Source organism: Triturus cristatus, chromosome 1_1 (assembly GCF_964204655.1).
Source record: "Triturus cristatus chromosome 1_1, aTriCri1.1, whole genome shotgun sequence".
NCBI classification, from domain to species: Eukaryota; Metazoa; Chordata; class Amphibia; order Caudata; family Salamandridae; genus Triturus; species Triturus cristatus.
The window spans coordinates 359747507-359761599 of NC_140579.1; positions in this window are offsets into that span (position 1 = coordinate 359747507).

Genomic DNA, 14093 nt, shown 5'->3' on the forward strand with positions numbered 1-14093 from the left:
CCCACAGTCACTGACCTTACCGGTAGTGCTGTATTGCCCACTAAGGAAAGCACTGGGAGTTCCACCACCAACCGGGACCACTCCCTGTCCAAGCCAGGCAACTCTACCCCCTGTAGAGTACTCAGGGAAAGGTCCAACCTGTGCCTTTCTCCCAGTCACTGCTTCTGAAGATTGATCCTCTACCAGTTCTTTTAGGCCCCTAAGTGTGCAGCATATTTGATATGCCTGGCAGACTCCTTCCCCAGGTAGCAGCAAATAGAAATCCTCAGTTCTGGCAGCGACCAAGACTTCTGTATTTATTTTCCCTCAGGGTGATCAACTCCACTCTATCTGAAGAGGAACCCACTGGGCACTGAAACTCCACCTCCCTAGTAGACTACCAGGAAGTTTGTACTCGGTTAAGTAGTATTGCCCCTCATGTGCAGTATGTATGCTTTGGGCTGAGGTACCAAACTGGGTTACGTCATGTCGGTCCCCAAATCACACCACACTCCTGGCTATTGTCAAACCTTGACTTCCATTAGGGCAGTCCTGTAATGAACCTTCTGGCAAGGAGGTAGTAGGTTCTTTCCCTCAATGGTCACAAACTAATGGCATGGATGCTTTTATTGGGCTCTATGTAGGGTTATTTCACCAAGGTTCTGAAGGTGGCAGCATTTATTATGTTGGGAACCTTACAGCCATGTATGCACACGTCAAGCCCTCAACTTCCAACACTGGGATGACAGTGGCTAAGGACATCTGGGTCTCATCTCCAACCAGGTTGAGCTCACCTTTTTCCTCACTGGCACATACCCTCAAAGTTGAGTGCTCAACACACAGTGGTGTACCTGAAACACTGTCCTTCTGATAGCGTATTTCCTGACACTGGCTGCACTTGACAACTCTGAGGGAGAGAAGCAAGGTGGTGAAGAGAGACTCACTCATTAAACCACTTTCTTGGGGGTCTCTCCAAACTGAAAGCCCTCAGAACTGTTATTGTTCCAGCCCTGTGGTTTGGAGCTACCCTGCAGTCTGGTTCTATCCCTATCATTCAGAGCAACTCTGTTAGGAGTTATTCTCCCCAACCAGTGCAGTGATACTCTTTTCCTATTTCTTTTTTGCCACTGAGCCCTTCTCTACCCATATGGATAGTGACTTTGCCACTATCTCCAGCTTTTCAAATAAGTTCTGATTGAGCGCCGCTAAGCACTTCTTCATGAGGTGGTCCGTTAACCTGGTTAACAAAAAGTTGTGCCACCTTTAACTTCCATATATCACTCATACATTGACATTCCCAATTCTCTCCTGCACCCTTTCCTTGCTTCTGATCAGGTGCCTGGCATGCTCACTGAACATCACTATTGCTTTCAAATGCCTTGTAAGAGCATAAGCAGGCTCACCTTCGGTCTCCCATCTTCAGAGTGATCCACATATAGGAGTCCCAAGATGGATTCCTCACACAGACAAGTACCACACACAGATTTCATACATCCTTTATCATTTAATGCAGCCTAAACATGCGCTGTCCATCCATATCCCACGCAGATGAAACCAAGTACTCAGGTCATTTGAAAAAAGCGAGGCAGATCTTTCACCAGGAGAGACCATTATGCATCTGTCCTGTAAAGGCAATAGGTAACAAGCATTGGCATAGCCAATAGGTCTCGCCTTTGGGACCTTATAAGTTTTGGCCATGCAACAGTTGATGTTATTGCACCAAGGATATTGAGCTGCATAACTAAATACTTATAAGGTCCCAAAAGTGAGAAATATTGGCTATGCCAATGCTTGTTTATCTTCTCCTCGCCCATCCCAGGGGGCAGCTTAAAGGACAGAGGTTGTTGCCCTGTGGCTGTGATGGAAAGTCTCCAGAGGACATGCTCGATTTTTTGATGGTCTGCAGTTTTTTTGATCAACCCAGAAAGTCTTTTATTATCCCGATTGTGAAAAAAAGCTAATTTTAGACAAGTGCGTCCTGCTTATATTTTTCTACAAATGCTTATGGCCAGTCTATTTTTTTATGTGCTTGGTTATTTAAAATCTGCAGTCAGGCTAAGGGCCAGCTGCGATTAATCGGTGTGTTTTTAACATTTTATTTATTTATGGCACAATGCACTTTGTTCTGAATTGCGCACTCTCTATGTTTATTAATTGTTGCTACCGGATGTGTGTAGTTAATTGGAATGATTTCTTCATCCCTGGCCATGTTTGTGCGACCCTGTTGTTACCTGTATCTTGTTCATTATATTTAGCCCTGGTCACTTCCTAATTTGATATGGTTTATTGAAGAAAACACTTTTATTTTTACTGCATGTGTGCTTTTATGGTTTTATTTTATGAAACCGAATAAAGAAAGATTGACAACAACAAAAAAGTATCTGATTTTCACCTTCCAAGCCAACGACTTGACTGTTCGAGTTTGGCTACGCCCTGATAGACAAAGCCTGAAAAGTAAGTAGTAGGCTTCAGAGAGCTTGCAACAGTATCTGGTTCCTGAGGTTCCAGAGCCAATATGCAGTGCTCATTACAAGGATTGCCCAGCTACACCAAAGGCCCTCGGGCGCTGGAGTAGTTTTCCGACAGTACCTTTGTCACAAAGAGCTCCAGGAGGTGCCACAAAAAACTTATGGAGGAGCTTAGCAAAAGTAACTCTAGTGGAGGCCTTCGAAATATATGCTGAAAGTAACTATGGAGGGGGCCTGAAATGAGCATCTTTGTCAGAAAAAACCTGCAGATTGATCTTGGGAGGGAAACCTTTGGAGGGACGAAGAAAGTAAGAGTTTTGTCAAAAGAACCACGGAGAGTCCTTGGACAGAATAGGGTACCTGTGTGAAAAGAAGAAGCACCAATTGGAGGGACTTAGGAAGGAACAATTTGGCGTTATCGTAGAAAGACTACTATGCAGAAACTGTACATGTTTGCGATTCCAACTCAATAAACTACCCTCCTGCCTGATTAGAATGGAAAATTACAGCAGGACACGAGCTCTGTAATTTCAGCACACAGCTTCCATCTCATCACGAGAACTCTGTTTAACTCCTCAGGCATTTTTCCTGCCATCAATTTTGTGTTTCTATTTGTAATGTTTCAGCAAATACAATACGTGGGCCTTCGCTAGTTGATTTGAAAATCAGAGATCCAACTTGTTCTGCTTATTTATGCAGCGCTTAATGTTATGTTAACAATGATTTGTATAGCGCACTGACACCGATTGGTTTCCTGGCGCTGTAAAGACAGAGAACAGACAGAGTAGGAGCCAGTGAGATTAGTAGTAGGCTTGTTGATAAAGCCAGGTCTTTAGGGATTTCCTGAATGATATGAGATTGGGGCATAGCCGGATCTCGAGGGGGAGGGCATTCCACAGACGAGGTGCCAAAGCACCAAATCTGCAGCCACCCGAGCGTTTACGTTTAAAAGATGGAGTTTGTAGAAGGCATTGTTGGGCTGAGCGAAGGCTACGGGACGGGGCATACTTTATAATGGGTTTTGTGATGAAAGTAGGGCTTTTACAGTGGAGTGCTTTAAAGATCATACAACTGACTTTGAAGATACAGCGTTGGGCGATCGGGAGCCAGTGAAGATTTTTCAGAAGAGGGGTGGCAGAGTGCCATCTAGGCTGGTTTAGAATCAGTCTTGCTGCCTGATTCTGCACCATCTGAAGTCGTTTCAGAAGGAACTGGGGAAGGCCCAGATATATCGAATTAGCATAGTCTAGGTGAGAAATCACGGTTGCAATCACCACCTGTATCAGGGCTTCGTGGGTCAGGAGGCGACGAACCTTCCGGATTTTTCTCATTTGAAAGAGACACTTGGATATCACCTGGCCTACTTGCGTTTTTAAAGAGAGGTCGGAGTTTAGGGTGATACCAAGTGTCTTTGCTGAAGATAAAGGGATGGGAGCTTGACCCATTTCTATTGGCCAATACTGTGGGCCCCAGTATTTAACGCTGTCCCCAGTCAGGACCAGCTCGGTTTTTCCTGGGTTCAATTTCAGATGATTTTGGTTCATCCAAGCTTGGATGAACCTCATTGTTGATTGAAAGAAAGAGATGGACGAGTCTGAGTTGTCAATTGTGAATAGGAGCTGTAGGTCGTCCGCGTAGTTCAGCACCGTTACCTGTTTATCTCTAAGGGCTTGGATTAAAGGGGAGATATAGAGATTTTTTTTTTTTTTTTTTTTGAAAGACCTTTATTGAGAGAAAAAACAAATACAAATCAACAAAGAGCCCTGGGGGCTCACACATACGGTACATTACAACTTACTGAAAGCACAGAGGATACATTACAGAAGGACTGAGGTCTAGTTTTAAAAGTTTTCCTTGTAGGATAGACATAAGCAGGATATCGTAGCACAACAAGTCAATACTGGTGTTGGACAATCAGGATAGATAATCTTATAGCAGAAGAAAACACCAGAGTCGCTGCGTGGCACCCAGAAAGGAACGTCTAAACCCCAGGGAAGGAAAAAGGACAAAGAATAGAAGGCCCATAGAACAAAAAGGAAAAACAAAAAAGAAAGCAACCCCACCCCCCAAGTACCCCCCACCCTGCACCCCTGCAGCTGGCTACGGCCTGTCCCCCCCTAGCAGTGTGCCTGTCGCCCAAGAAAAGGAGTCCCGAAATATAGAAAGTAAGAAAAAGATAGAAGCCTAAGACTCTCATAAAATTGAGAAAGGTGGGGAGGAGCCCACTATTCGTCCCCCAGCTCCGCCATCTCGCACCAATAATAGCAACAGTAGTCTGACACCCAATAATAATAACATGCCCAATATGACGAGAAAACTGGGGTCACAGCAGCAGCGCGCAGGGTAAGTAAGGCAGCAACACCCAACCGAAACATCCAAAATATCAACAAGGAATCTTCAAGCCATGATTGATAAGCGTAAGCCCCCGCAATAGTCTTCTAGCACCACCGATACATGTCCCGGTCACTCAGAGAAACCTAGGTCCCCGGCTGCCCCACTCGCCAGAACGGTGCAAAACATTTATCAACGGAGGAGGGCCAACCCATGATAACAAAAATAATCGACAGGAGTGTATCCGGCCATCGCTTCCCGGACCCCTATGCAAACCATACCCAAAGTCCAGCTTCCTCGTCAGTCCAGCACAGTCCCAGGAATGTAGTGACCGGTATCAAGGCAAGAAAAAGACAAACTCAACCCTGACCCCTACGTTCCAGTGCGCCAGCAAAGTGCAGTTGCGGCGTAGCCCCGTAGAGTAGGAAGAGCATCCGATGTGACCACCTAGAGAGATGGCAACAGCCAGTAATCGCCATCCAAAGCAGGACAGTGTTATCCCCAAGAGTGCAGTACGGGCAGGCGTACAGTGATAGCCCACCGAAATTAGGCAACTCACTCCCGGGCAACATGTTCAAAGTAAGCAGAGCAATCTTGTCAGCAGCACCCGCTGGCGGTGGTAGTCCTGGCATCCGACGGCGAACTTCTAGTTTCCGTCCAAATATAGAATGCACTGTGTCCTCCATAGTTGCGACAGTCCGAGCGGCGGTGATGTTAAGTGCACTCACAGTCAGTTCCTCTACGTCTCCCCGGAGAGGCTGCACACGACTGCCGAGTCCTGGGCTCGGCGATCCGCTCCGCGCACAGCCGCCCGTCCGGTCAGCCAAGGAGAGATCGGGCACAGCGTCGTCCAACCGGCGCTCCAGGTCACGGGCGTTGGAACAAAAAGCAGCTCGCATAGCAGCCAAAGCTTCCAGGACGTCGCCGATGCTCACGGGCATAACGTGAGAGGAAGAGATGCCAGCTCCCTGTCCCCGGAATCCGCAAGCGTATGGCGACCCTCGAGCCCAGTCTTTAGCATACATGTCCAGGCGTTGTTTAGTAGGTCAGCTCCCAGAAAGACAGGGCCAAACCACGGGGACAGGGCAGCAACCTCTAGTCCAGCGCCACGCACAGGGACAGCACAGTGACGGTCCAACCAGGCGCCGTGTATAAGCGCCGATCACTCAATACAAATGGCCCCTTCCATTACACTACGTAGCGAGAAATCAAAGAGAAACTTCCAAAAAGGGGGGATACATTTGTTGCATCGGTGGTAGTAAAGCAACGTAGCGGCGAGACTCCAAAAGAAACTGTTGCGCCACTTCTGAGGATCTCGGTGGTTTGTCGTGTCTCGCCGGCGGTTTCAGATTCTCATGTAATGGCCGCTGCTGTTGCCTTCCAGCCGGACGCTGCCGAGAACAAAGGACCGGACCCACTCAGCAGCCGTCTGCAGGAGTTCAGGGCATTTCTTCATTCCCGGTGCAGGAGGAACGACGGGGAGCCTACCATCGGATGCAGCGTCGCCTCCCAGACCCGTTACCGCACAACAGGCACGATTCCGCAATCAGGAGAAGAAGCGGTACGGGAGGGAAGCGGACGAGTCGGCGGAGCCGAGGGCTCAGGCGGCCATCTCTGTTGCAGGCTAGGAGATATAGAGATTAAACAGGTGGGGTGACAGGGACGAACCCTGGGGTACACCACATGTGATGGCTTGCTTAGTGCCCGCTAAATCACCCAGGTGAACTGCCTGGGAACGATTTACTAAAAAGGACCTCAGCCAACCGGCTGCCGTGCCCCGGATGCCAGCTTGAGAGACACAGTCGATCAAGATGGCATGATCGACCGTGTCGAATGCGGCTGACAAATCCAGGAGCACTAGAGCCTGTGGAATGCGATTGTCGGCGCAGTCCCTAAGGATGTCCATTACTGCCACTACCACCGCCTCAGTTGAATGGGCTGGGCGGAAGCCCGCCTGATGTGGATCAAGGCAGTTAGAAGTCTCTATGAAGTTGGACAAGCAATTGGCGACATGAGCCTCCAACACCTTGGCAAGAAAGGGAAGAAGGGAAATTGGGCGATAATGAGCTTAATGAGCTCGGGTACTGCAGTTCGGGAGTCTGCACCATGAAAAACCGAGGTGCTGGAGACTGCAACTCAAGGCAAGGGAATGTGGCTCAAAAATTACAGAAGACTGGCACATAAAATTGCAGCTCAAAAGACCAGAGATTATTACTCAAGAGAATGTCACTCAAGAGACTGCAACATAAGAGGCAAGAGACTATGGCTTCAAAGACGCAAGATTGGCTCAAGAGACTACAGCTCAAGAAACCAGATGTTTTTTTCAAGAGGCTATGGCTCTAAAGATAAGAGACTGTGGTGCAAGGTACATGATTGACTCCCTTCTGAATCCCACAGCCAGAATGTGTCCAGGAGGAGCAGCATGTGCCATGACCAGTGTTGGAAGATAAACAGTGGCTTCCAGCAAGAACATTGTCATCCCACTCAGGGGCTATTTCAGGGTGCTCAGCTTCAGACCCTCTTGTAAGAAAATATCCTGTGGTCCACAAATCACTTGACATGTTTTGTTCAGCCATCAACCAACCCTTCTTCCTCATGTTGAGGTTCTGGCTCCTAAGAGTGCCCTGCGCCTCGCTCATGAGTAGATCCTAGAGCACCCTTTACCCTTCTGTTCGTATATGCTTTATACCACCCTTGTAATTGTAACTGCACTGTCGTGCCCTTCTACCCTGCAGTGCCCCGATGCTTTGCGGCCTTATTTATGCTTTATAAACCACGTACTTGTAAGCAAATCATAGCTATTTTGGGTGGGGGCACCGTAATTCATCAAATAACAGTGTCTTAGACACCAAATGGAATCAAATCTCTGCAATCGGAGGGACACCGGGGCTCATCAAATCATGGAGCAATCAGCAGCTGTAACTTAAGCCATCAAATCACATCAATGAGGGGCACAACAGTCAAATCCCTGCAATGAAATTGACACCATAAGTCACTGACTCGTGATAATGAAAGAGCTATCCACCTCTGGTCACTAGGGAAGTGACCACAAGTCAGCAAATCGTAGACAAAAAGGATATGTTTAGCCTACCAAAGACACACCCAAAACTCTTTAAATGTTGGCATCTTCGGCGTTTTCAGTGTTGTGCCATGTGCCCGTCCTTTGCGTTCCACTTTTCCTGGCTCAAATCCAGCCCCCTCGTCGCCCGAAATGCCCTTCATTTATCAGATATGTGAGCTGTGCCACTCTTACTAATGATTTTGTTTGAAATTCTCGGTTGAACCAGGGCTGGCCCACACAAATTGTTAGATTTAGATCCCCAAAAGTGTACTATTCATTCTCTAAGGGGATGTGGCCTACAGCCAACGCTGGGGAACCAGGTTCGAATCACAAACTCCAAAAATACAAAAACATATAAAAAGCATACACTCAGGCACATACGTGAAGAACACACCCACATGCCCACCGGTGCACAAAAGTCTGCTTAAGGGATCACTGCCAGGTATGTGTATAGCAATATATCTCACATCAATGGCCAGACAAACTCCCAAAGCATGCACAGATCTCACCTCGTTATACTTGAACAGACATGCACATGTCTGCACTATTGATGAGTGAGATAGGCCTCATGCGCACCAACCTCACACAGCTTAAACATATGTGGTGAAGAAAACACAAAATCAAAGCAAACTCTCACCGCTGCCCGGTACTTCATGTCTGCAAGTCAAGATGGACTCTCGATCAACTGCAAAGGGTCAAAGCCCTGAGAGAAGAACCGAGGCGTTCTAGCTAATGAGGCAAGATCCAATCATATCCATGTTCCAGGCAGGGTCGAATCGAGGCCCACTTCCGGCAGAGCAAGGGGTCACACAGTGCGGAACCAGAGCTGTGTGCTGGCGAGGGCCCAGGTCCAGAGAGCTGCGAGGTCGGTAAGGCCTACTTGAGGAGAGAGCCTCCGTCTAGAGAGCACAAAACCAACGCCAATGAAACCGTCAGGGCCAGTGCCAAGCAGATCCAGGGGTCCAAGGAGCGCTGCGTAACACGGTAAGTCCTCACTCAGTTGAGCACGAAATCACAGCCGTCACTGACCGCAAAAAAATCCAAATTGAGCGTACAGCTGCATAGTACAGGCGCCCACCGGCGATTGCACAGAGCAGTAAATAAGAGGAGTAACATGGCATAAACTGTGGGCAGGGCCGAGAGCTGGGACACCGTGGGAGGTGAGAAACATGCCACGTTATTAGCATGAAGGCCTCGGTCCTTACAGGCTACAGCCCTCCCCTTCGGCCCCCGCTGCCCCTGCAAAGACACATGCAGTGGATCCGCTGATACATTCAAGAGCATGCCAGAAACACCACCCGTGCTACTACAACACACAGAAGAAAGCACAGCGCGACACGCCCGCCTCCGCACGCATCACAAGTAGTGACGTCGCGTGGGACACTCCATTGTTATAGCAAGGTGGGGTCGGCGGATTCACTGGCGTCACAGACACTGTAGTCACAAAACACTAGATAGGGCAGCCACATTTCACAACCTTCAAATAATCGCGGACACACGTCATACACTCGATTAACCACCCTTTAATGACAAGAGTAGGCCAACCCATTAGAATGAACATTACTTGCAACTTTGTGCATAAACAGCCACCTCAGGGCAGGCGTAAAATGCACGCACCGCAAAGGGTAGACGGAAGCATCTTCCAGTCAAGTCGTAGGCTGAAAGCAGAGCAAGTGCAGTAAAATGTCACCACACGTTCGTCACACAGTTCCACGCACCCCCTCCACATTTTTACCCCACGCCTCGCGCACGGAAAGACCTTCTACGTGCCCGAGTAAATCGGGGGATAGTGCTAATTTATTTAATCTGTTTTCCAAACGTTCTCCGCACGTTTGCAGCCTCTAAATGAGGATGTAATTGTGACGAGGGAGAAGTGTAACGAGAGGCACCAATTACAGCATTCGGTCAACATAGGATTACAGATTGAACCAGAGGCTCAACTAGAGCCAAATTTCGGGGGGGGCTGAGCAAAAATTTCGGGGGGGGCTGAACTTTAAGCAATAGGCAGAGTGGAGCTGCAGGGGGTCTTAGAAGGGGTGAAACAACAGCGAGGCCTCATTAACATGCAAATGGTCTTTTAAAGACCTGTGAAGTGCTCGGGTGCGGCTGCTTTTTTGCCCGGGAAGGTGTCTCATCCCCGGCTGCCAAACACGACGGGGGTGTGGAATACGAGGGGGGGGGGGCAGGCCTAGTAGGGATGCGTCGCAAACAGGATGGACACATCAGCCAGTGTTACTTGTGTGGGCCAAAGACCACGAGCGGTCTTGCGCCCGTTTATTTATACCTTCGGGCGTGCCCGCCCTCCGGGTGCGTGGATGGCGTAGCGGAACAGGCCGGATGGCTCAGTTACCACATCCCTCCAATCTTTCAGATATAGAGATTGATAGAGATCAGGGTACCTAAAATAAACCCACTTCCACGGATAGAGTAATCTCACAGTTACACACACATACATTCATCATACACTAGGGCCCATTTCACTAACATACTCTCAAATACTCTACCAGCAATAGACCTATGGGAAGAAAACTCCAAACCACCCTGCATCTATATCTAGGACGATAGGACCTGATTATAGTGGTTGTCCTTAAACATACTCTATACAATCTATACAATAATGATCAAAATGTACACAATAATTGACAAGAAAGGAAATTCAACACCATGTTTTAAAGTTATATTGCTTTATCTAAAATTAGTCAAGGTAAAATCAGAATAAATCATTTCTCATAATTACCTATTCTAACTAAGTGTCAGAACGGGTCAGGACAAGTCTCTCGGTAAAGTCTCTCAAGACGAAGTCCCTCAGCATCGATCCTCAGCAACGCAAGTTCACGCAGCAAAGGTAAAATGGCAAGTGGCAAAGGGTGGCAAAAGAGTGGGGAGATCCCTCCCTAAGCTAACAGTTTTTATAGTGAAAAATACAATAGAAACTCACATTAAGTTGACAGAATAAACTGTATCACTGAGCAGAGCGAGAAGGAAGGGATGTAACATTGCTACATCTGAAAATCTTCGCTCAGGAAAAGTCACAAGACGTGAACTACGGAACAGGAACCAAGAAACTATTAAAGTATCCAACTTGTTCAACTTCCCTCGGCAGCCGAGCCACAGTTCTTTGTCCATTGCTGAAGCTCCTTTGTTTGCCAAGGACGTTCCATTTCTTTGGAGATCCTCCAAACTGCTGATGTCCTCATGGAAATTTACAACAAGGACCATGGTCAGTTGCCTTCGACCTTTTTCCAGCAGGGGTCTCCCTTGCCACATCACAGAATATGCCACAGCCAGGCTTCGAAATATTGTCAGCTCGGTTAAGGCCTTCATAGGCCACAATAGACCATCTTAATTAAAGAGACAAAATAAACGTTACTACAGCATAATAATTAAACAGTGTTAACCCCACTAATACCCTTATGTGTATATATTTATCTAGCTTTGCGACATAAAAAGCATTAATTCAGACAGCGTTTTGTGCTTAAAATAAATAGCACACAGCAACGTTTAAACATGAAAACTTGCACGTTATTATTAAACAGAAACAGCACAAATAAGCTAACCCTCGTATAACTTTCTCTTATGTTAGAACAAACGAATTGATTAATAAAATCACACTTGCACAAGACAAATAATTAATTGTTATTTATTAATAAATTAATAAAACGCATAGACATGCCAGAGCTTCAAAAGCCCATGAATTTTCTAAAAGAAAACTCTGCTCCAGCAAGATCACTCGCTACGGAACAGTTCGGCTCTCTTGCGCACACCACGCAAAGTCCCTCAGTCTCTGATTAGGGGCCGGATTCGGCCGGAGGCCATACTGCTGGCTCCGGGGGACGTCTCCTCGTCCGGTCCCACAGGTTCTGTTTCCACTGGGTACCCCCGCACCTTCGGAGGACCCGTTCTCCCGTTCTTCCCCGCCAGACGGTGGGGGCGTGGTCCGCTGTGGGCTCGCATGCCCTCCGGACGAGCTACCCCCTTCTCCGGCATCCAGTTCCTCCTCCTGCGGGTCAGTCTCTCGTGGGGCCGTGGTGACCTGCTTGAACCAGGATGTGTTTCGTGTCACTACTCGTGTTCCTCTCTGGACCGACACCATGGTGCCCTGCACCCTGACGACCTCCCACACTTCCGGTTCAAACGGGGTGCGATACTTCCAGTTCGGATAACGGTCCTTCATGATGACCTTGTCCCCCACCCGGAGACTCCTCGCCTGGGCCCTCCGAGCCCGACTGGCGTTCTCATTGGAGGTCCGCCTCCTGTCCTGAGCCGCACCTTGGTCCAGCGGCCGAGGCTGCCACGCATGACTCGCCGGGATGTTGTCTCTGGGGGCCTTCCTGAATAGGAGGTGCGCAGGCGCGCACCGAGTGGTACAGTGAGGTGTCCGGCGGTACGCACTGAGGAACTGTGAGAGGCATTGATCCGCGTCTTCCCCTTGGTCTACTCCTATCTTCAGCGCCCGGTTCATCGTGCGCATGAACCGTTCTACCTCTCCGTTGGCCTGGGGCCATTGCGGGGTGATCTTCCGGTGCCGGACTCCTCGAGCTGCCAGGTATTCTTGGAATTCTCTTCCTTGAAAAGGCGGCCCATTGTCCGACCGGACTTCCTCGGGCAGGCCCATCATGGCGAATATGCGGTCCAGCGCCGCTCTCACCTGGCTGAACGCTGTGGAGGACACCACTTCCACCACCGGGAACTTGGAGTGCGAGTCCACTACCACCAAGGTGTGTCGCCCATCTGGGAAAGATCCGAAGTCCACACACAGCTTGGACCAGGGTTCTAGACACGGTTCTTCCGTGATCACCGGATGTGGTGCCGGCTCACCCCCCGTGATGTTACACGAGTGACAGTTGCGGACGACTTCCTCTACCATAGCATCCATCCTAGGAAACCACACTTTGCTTCGTAGCCTGGCCTTGGTCTTGGATACGCCTTGATGCCCTTGGTGAGCCAGGCGAACCACCTCTCCTTGGAGACTCCTCGGGATGACGAGCGAGGCCCCTCTCATGACCACTCCCTGTGGCCCCTCGCTGAGCTCACTCTGCGCCTTCCACACCTGTTGCCGAAAAACTCTCTCGTCTTCAGTGAGGGCTTGCACCCCGTCCAGGAAGTTCCGCCAATTGCGGTTCACCAGCGTTTGCTTCACCTTGACGAGGCACTCGTCCAACTCCGTGGCTTTGCCAAGGTCCTCCAGCGTGAGTGCCACCGGGCACGCCGCTTGTGACACCATCCGGACGAACTCTTCCGTGCAGCTCGCATCCGACGGATCTGGACCCGATTGGGCTGGGCCCGGGTGTCTTGACAGAAAGTCAGCAGGGTTATTGGCTCCGGGTCGGAAGACCACCTCGAACCGGTAGGCTTGCAGCTGGACTGCCCATCTCTCGATCCGTGGTGGGCCCAGTCGTGCGGTGCCAGCGAAGAGCGGGACAAGAGGCTTGTGGTCGGTGACCACCCGGAAGTCGTGACCATACAGGTAGAGGTGAAAGTGCTGGCAGGCCCACTTGATGGCCAGCGCCTCTCGCTCGATTTGCGAATACCGCATTTCGGTGGCCGTCAGGGCCCTGCTGGCATATGCGGTGGGGACCCACTCCCGCGCTTCCGTCTCCTGCATCAGGACTGCACCCAGCCCGACGGGGCTCGCATCCACCACCACCTCTGTGCGCCTCTGTGGTCTGAAATACGCCATGACCTTGTCGTCGATGAGCGCGTCCTTGACCGCCTGGAATGCTAGATCTTCCTTCGCTGCCCAGGTCCAGGGTTGGCCGCTCTTTGGGAGGAGTCGGAGCGGCTCCGACAAGGACGCGAGATTAGGGATAAATCGTCCGCAGTAGGTTGCCATCCCTAGAAAACTCCTGACCTCGGTGGCAGATGTGGGCCTCGGGGCTGCTCGGATCGCTTCCGCCTCAGATCGACTCTCAACCCTTCCCTGGAGAAGACGTAGCCAAAGAACTCAACCGACTCCTGGTAGAAGGAGCACTTGGCCTCGTGCAAGGTCAGGCCACTGTCCGCCAGCCGCTGCAGTGTGTCTCGAAGATGCCGGTGATGCTCTTCCAAAGTCTTCGAGAATACCAGTATATCGTCGCTCAAGTTGATGACTCCCTGGAGTCCGGAGAGAGTTTCCCGTATGGCATTCTGGAACACCTCCGCAGCTGACGAGATCCCGAAACTCAGCCGCTTGTACCTCCGTAGGCCAACGTGAGTGGAGAAAGTGGTGATGTTGCGGCTGTCCGGGTGGAGCTCTAGCTGATGGTATCCTGCGT